This window comes from Urocitellus parryii, chromosome 5, assembly GCF_045843805.1.
Source record: "Urocitellus parryii isolate mUroPar1 chromosome 5, mUroPar1.hap1, whole genome shotgun sequence".
Lineage (NCBI taxonomy): Eukaryota > Metazoa > Chordata > Mammalia > Rodentia > Sciuridae > Urocitellus > Urocitellus parryii.
Genome location: NC_135535.1, coordinates 159,722,317 through 159,729,033, shown reverse-complemented (window position 1 = coordinate 159,729,033; position 6,717 = coordinate 159,722,317).

Sequence of the window (6,717 nt, the reverse complement as noted above, 5' to 3'; positions counted from 1 at the left end):
CAGGGCTGAAGAGTATGTGCCTGGCCTGACCATTGCTCCACACGATGCTAAGATGCTAGGGCTGTGGACACAGTGTCATAATTCCTACCAGACCCCATACCAAAGGAAGCCTACTTCCCAGAGCAGGAAGTTGAGGCTTAGGGGAGGGAAGATGACCCCAAGGGTCTTTAACAGCTGTGCATGTCTTGGGGATCCGTAGAGCAAAGTGATCATTCTGCAAACATGAACTGCCAAGGATGGTCACACCTACTCTCCCAAATAGAATGGGTGGGGGACCTGCATCCCCAAGAGTAGACAAGGGCGAAAAGGCCACAGGATAGCGGGCATTAGTCTGGGGTATACTGCCCATTCAGGCAGGTGTTCCTCTTGTCAATGACAGGTGTCCATCCTGCTCTACAGGGCAGCACCCCTGAGTCATCAACCAAGGAGGCAGCAGAGCAGACCGGCTGTCAGGTGCCCAGCTGGCCCTGTTCCATCCTGCTCAGCCATTTACTGGGTGAAGTTGAGCATGTCAATTGACCTCCCTCTACTTCAATGTCCTCATCTGCAAAATGGCCAACCTCCCGGGGTAGCTGTGAGGAGTCAAGGTTCCATATGAAGCACTTACACAGTGTCTAGTGCAGTGAGCTCCTTTCAAGTGTTACTTGTCCTGTCAACAAAGCTTAACTGACACTGGGTGTCAAGACCCTTTCCAGACCCTAACATCACAAAGGTGGCAGAGGAGCAGCCCTGCCTTGAGGAAATATGGAGGGGGAGGAGAAAAGGGACAAGGACCTCAGGGAACAGAAGACTGGTGGGGGCAGGGTTGTGCAGTTCCAGGCTGTGGCTGGGGGCTCTGACTAAGGGAGCATTGGTGAAGGGGATGGGCTGCCACAGTGCTGAGGCGGGGTGCCAGCGAGTGGGCACAGAGTGGGGGGAGGAGAGCAGGGTATGTGACCTGCAACAGTGAAATAAAAGGAGTCACCAAGAGGTCTCCCAGCCTGGAGGTTTCCTGTCCACTCTGTTATTCATCCCAGAAGCATCTCTGAGCTGCCCCTGCCCTCAAGGAAGCCTTATGGGAAGGGGAAGGAGCGGGCACTCCCCCCAGACCCTCATAAATCTGTATTTCCCCAAGGACAAGGCCCAGGCCGCCCTCTTGTCACTTCCTCAGCCAGTTGGGTAGGAAATGAAGGGCAGGAGGGCAGGCTACCTAGGATGCCTTGGCCCAGCGGCCCCCAGAGTCCAAGAGTCGGAGCCCTGCCTGTGGGAGTGAGGTCTGACTGCCACCCTTGTCCTCCCTCCCCTCTTCCACCACCTTGGCTTATACTGTCCCCAGGGAGGACAGGTCGCAACTCAGACTCTGCCTGGGCTGTCCTCTGGGAGGCCGGGTGCAGTTCCCCAGTGAAGTGGTAAGGGAAGGATTGAGTGGAAGCCTCGGGGGACTCGGGTGCAGTCCACTTCCTTACCTGAATTTTCTCATCTTCCCGATGGACACAGATGGGGCCGAGAGACAGGTGCCTGAGCCGCACAGGATGCCAGCAACCTCCGTTTACAGGTGGGCCTATCACGCCAGAGAGAAGAAGCCTGCTCGGGCAGGCCCCATTCCCCCTTGCTGACACAGCCACCCGAACTACGCCCCCCAACGTGTCACCCCGAGCGAGGTCCTTTTCCAGCTGCACTTGGCCTTCAGAGCCTCTGCTCTGACTCCTCTCCCTTTTTCCCTCCAGCTCCACGCTGCCCCTCCACCAGCATCCTGCTGCCCCGGGCAGTGCACAGCTAAGTCCTGTCGCCTTCAGAGACCGCCCTCTAGGGCCCTCTCACAGGTGGCTCTGGAGGAATTTGTGCAGTTCACCGCGCCTTCCCCTCTGCAGAGACGGAGGCCTGTCGTGTCCGTCTGGTTCAGGGCTGAGCCCAGGGCCTGGACGAAGTGGGGCCTCCAGGAAGGAGGCTTAGGGAGGAACAAGATGGAAGACAGAAGGGGCCTCTGGGCTCCAGTACACTTCTCTGAATGGCCACTGGTGGCTGTCCCTGCAGTTTTCTCAACCTCAGTGACTCCTCTGCCAGTGTTACCCTGAGGACTGTTTCTGTGCACTGGACCAGAGCCAGGAGGGCTCACTCAGACCTAGGGCCATCAGACCAAGGTGCACCTGTTGGGGTTGAAGGGACAGCTGGAGGGAGGTAACCAGTGTCATGGATGCTAAGCAGGGTCTTTTCCTTTTCCCGCAGAGGTGGATGGAAAGTGTCTCACAACTCCTATTGCAACAGGGCGCCATGTTGCACGCCTGTAATCCCAGCAGCCTGGGAGGCTGAAGCAGGAAGATCACAAGTTCAAAGCCAGCCTCAGCAACTTAGCAAGGCCCTGAACAAGTTAGCGAGATCCTGTCTCAGAATTAAAAATGCGAGGGGCTGGAGATGTAGCTCGGTGGTTAAGCACCCCTGGGTTCAATCCCTGGTACCAAAATAGCAAACAAAAATTGTTGCTAAGAAAGCATGGGTATACCAGGGGCCAATATGAGAATCACGAACAGTGGTCAAGGAAGAGGTCACAGAAAGGGCAGAAGAGGAAGCTACCTCTAGCATTCAGTCCTGTGCTAGGAGGCACCACACATCTCTGAAGTCAGGCTGCCCAGTGCTACCCTGGCCAAGAGCCTTAGGGCCACCTGCAGGATTTGCCACCTACTGGCTGCCAACACATGGCCTGGCATACTGAGGATGGCATCCTGGACATCAAATTTTGCTGCCAGCCATGTACGTCACCAGCGCAACGCCACACAGGCGACAATGGTGTCTGCGGTGCTCAGGCTGCACACTAAGGCCATGCCCGGTTGCCACTGGGGTTCAGGGATCCCACAGACCTCAACTCCCTCTGGTCCCTTCTTGGCACTGAAGCACTGAGCACAAAGGATGGAGATCCAGGTTCCACCCTCGTCCACAACTGAAAGCACTTTTCACTTTTATGATTTGTAAAAATTTTATAATAATGGTTGTCATCATCCCACAGACCTCCCCGGGTCAGTCCTTAAGGCTGTCAGCCTGTCAACCACGGAGTTTATATGTGTCAAGGGCTGCCCACGTTCTGGGCCACTATCCTGACCTAGGCCACCCCTGGGTCTGTCCAGACCTAGCCGCACCAGGATCCCAGGACCCTGAGCTCAGCCTGTACCCATCCTACACTGCCCGCCTGAAGCTCACATGGTGAGGTGGGACCCAAGCCCAAAGGATCGAGTTGCAAGATGTGTGACCTACATCTGCCAATATTATTAGCTCTGGGCCGGCAGGGCAGTCTGGCTGGAACACAATTCGAGGAACTGTTGACTTGGCTTTGTTTCCAGTCCAGTAGCTGGGAGGGACTCACGGAGGTGGCAGCAGGGGCCCCTGGCTCCTCCCAGCCCCCACGCCTGTCATCGTGAGAGCCAGAGAACTTTGCTTGTTCCTCCAGGGCGCTGGTGATGTCAATGCAGGCACAATGTCCTCCTGTGGCCTTTGTGCAACCCTGGGTCAGCTGCCTGGCTGCTGGCTTCCTCCGGTACCCATTTGTGCCATACTAGCTCCAAGACCAGGTCTCTCCTCCTCCCTTGTCCTCCAGCCCTGTCCTGCCCCAGGCTGGCTGAAGCCAAGGTGACAGGGGAGGGGGTGACCCATTCCCACACCCTGGGGATAAGCCAAGGAAATGGGTCTCAGCCAGGCATCCCAGACTGTGGCTCCAGGCCTCCTGACACGGTGTCCAGCTCTGCACCCCCAGGCAGCAGGGGGACCTGGAGCCAGTCTCCCAATATTGCTGAAGCCCTTTCCTCATCTGCCAAGTAGGAATCTCTCACCTGTCCTGCAGGCGGCGGGGGATGAGATGACTTTGAGGAAGTCCTTCCCAAGCCAAGAAAAACCCTACAAGGTCAGATGTTGCTTAGGGGGTGTTGGTCCTATAACTGCCCTGAGAAAGGGACGAGAGGCTATGGCCTCACAGAAGTTTGCATAATGAGGGCTGGGACAGACCTCAGTGACAGCAGGAAGTCGGCTTTAGAGAATGTCAAGACTTCAGCATTGGATAGAAGGTCCCAGAAAGTGCTGGGCTGGGGTCCGATTACTGGGCTGCAGGGAAACAAAGACCACAGCCTTGCCCTCAAGCTCTCCAGGCATAAGTGATAGAGCACGTGAGATGGCAGACCTTGTCTGAGAACCTGAGGGCCCCAAGGGTGGGGGAGAGTGGGAGTGCCTGGGCTCCAGCCCCCACTTACAGTCCCTCTCGGGCTCTTTGATGTAGTGCAGTTAGAAATCTGATTGGAGAAGAGCAGTCCGGAGGCTGAGGCAGGAGGATCACAAGTGTAAGGCCAGGCTGGGCAATTTATCAAGACCCTGTCTCAAAATAAAATAAAAAGGGCTAAAGCCAGGCACCGTGGTGAATGCCTATAATCCCACCAACCTGGAAGCTGAGTCATAAGGACTGCAAGTCTGAGGCCAGCCTCAACAACTTAACGGGGTCCTAAGCAACTTAATGAGACTCTTTCTCTTTTTTTTTTTTTTTTTTTTTTTTTAAAGAGAGAGTGAGAGAGGAGAGAGAGAGAGATTTTTTTTTTAATATTTATTTTTTTTTAGATCTCGGCGGACACAACATCTTTGTTGGTATGTGGTGCTGAGGATCGAACCCGGGCCGCACGCATGCCAGGAGAGCGCGCTACCGCTTGAGCCACATCCCCAGCCCGAGACTCTTTCTCAAAACAAAAAAATAAAAAGGACTGGGGATGTCATGTCACTCACTAGTAAAGAACCCTGGGTTCAAACCCCGAGAAAAAAAGGGCTGGGGGTAATGGGGGTAACTCGGTGGTAGAGTATCCCTGAGTTCAATATTCAGTACTGCAGAAAATAGACAAATCAAATAAAAACAAAGGACCTAATCTAACCCACAATTTTACCAATAAAGCAACTGAGGCCAGGGAAGGATAAGTCATTTGCCAAGGTCACCTGGCTTGGTTGTGTCAGGGTTGCTGCCTGGGCCGGACCCCTGGGCAATGTTGATGAAGACAGAGGCAAAGAGATGAGATCTTCCTGTCAAAGTCTGGGCCACAGCCACTGTTCCCCTGAGGGTGAGCCTCAAGGCCAGGAGCCTTGGAGTCCGGAGAAGACAGCACAGATCCTGGCCTGGGACAGAGAGGAGGGCAGAGGATCATCCACTTCCCTGGCTCCAAAGAGCTCTGTGAGCTGTCATCCAGAGAGGCCTGTCCCAACCCCAGGCTCCCAGCTACCACCCCTGCCCCAGGCCCTCTCTCAGAGCCCTCATTACAATGTCCCAGGCAGGCAGACAGGGGCCCCTCTTCTCATGTCAGAGCTGGGACACCAAGGCACCAGGTGAAGGGAGGCCTGGGACCAAGCCTGCCTGATGCAAACCCTCACAACCCTCTCCACTGTTCCCAGGAGCCTCTCCCCAGCCCCCGCCCTGTGCAGGTGGCTGTCCTCCTCCCCTCGCCCCAGCCTCTGCCTCCCCATCCATCCAGCCTGGGCCTGACAGGCTCTCCTCCCCTCGATGGGTTAGCAAGGACAGTACTTGCCCTGTCCAAAGTGGCTTCATGGGTCTCCCCTCTAGCCCAGAGCTCTGAACCTTCCCCAAATCCTGGGCCCAGTCCCTTCCCGGTGGAGATGAAGAGAGCAATCCCCTGACCACAGAGCAGATCAGGCCAAGGACCTAGGGCTTGGTCCTCCAGCCCTGACTGGGTGAGACTGGGTCAGGAAACCAAACAGGATAAAGCCCCCACCACACCTGCCTGTTCTGTAGGACACAAGGTACAGCTCAGCACCAGGGTGACCAACTGTCCTGGCTTGCCCAGGACCCTGCTGGTTAGCACCGAAAGTCTCAGGTCCCCAGAAACTTCTCAGCTTGGACAAACTGGGACAGCTGACCATCCCGCAGGACACACACACACCCAAGGTCACCATACTTGACCCTCCCCACGCTGAACAGGGCCTCTCTTCTTGCCATCACCCTGGTCTCTCTGAGGCTAATGGGCGGGACCACAATCAGTCCCCTTCTCTGCCCAACCCCCCTCAGGCCGGGCTGGAGCTTGCCACAGGCCCACAGCAAGGTCAGAGGCCCAGATCCGCTAAGGAGACTCGACTTCAGGGGCTGCTGGAGACTCAGTCCTGCCCTAGGACCTGTGAGGTTAATGGCAGAGGGACCCCGAGAAAAGCATGGTGGGTCCCTAGCCTCCAGTCCAGCCCAACTTTATGTCCCATCAGGGGCAGGCCATTTTGAGGTGACCCCAGGGTGGGTGGCCCCAGGGCTGGAGCTAGGAAGGGCCTGCCTGGGGCCCACAGAGGCTGCCTCTACCTGTCTGGGTTGCAGGTGACTCATTTCCTCCTGCAGCTGGTAGGAGGCTGGGAGGGGAGGAGAAGGCATCTAAAAATAGCAGGGCCCAGTCGGTGGAAGATGCCCAAAGAGCTTCTCCTGGAGCAAGGGAGCAGCCAGCTTCCACCCAGCCCATACCAGTCATGGTATGGCCCTGAGACCCCTGGGCCTCTCCTTCCCACACTCAGCACCAGGAGCCAAGATGTGGAGATGGCCCCTGGGAGGCAGGGACCCAGCCAGGGAGCCTCGCAGAGGTGGGAGAGCAGGAGTCAGGACCTGGGGAGGCTGTAGGGTGCGTGATTCAGACCACTTGGACTCTCGGCGGCTGGCCCAGCTGGGCCTCCCTCCCACAGCGTCTCCACGGTACCACGTTCCCTCCCCGCCCACCCCCACACACAGGGAGA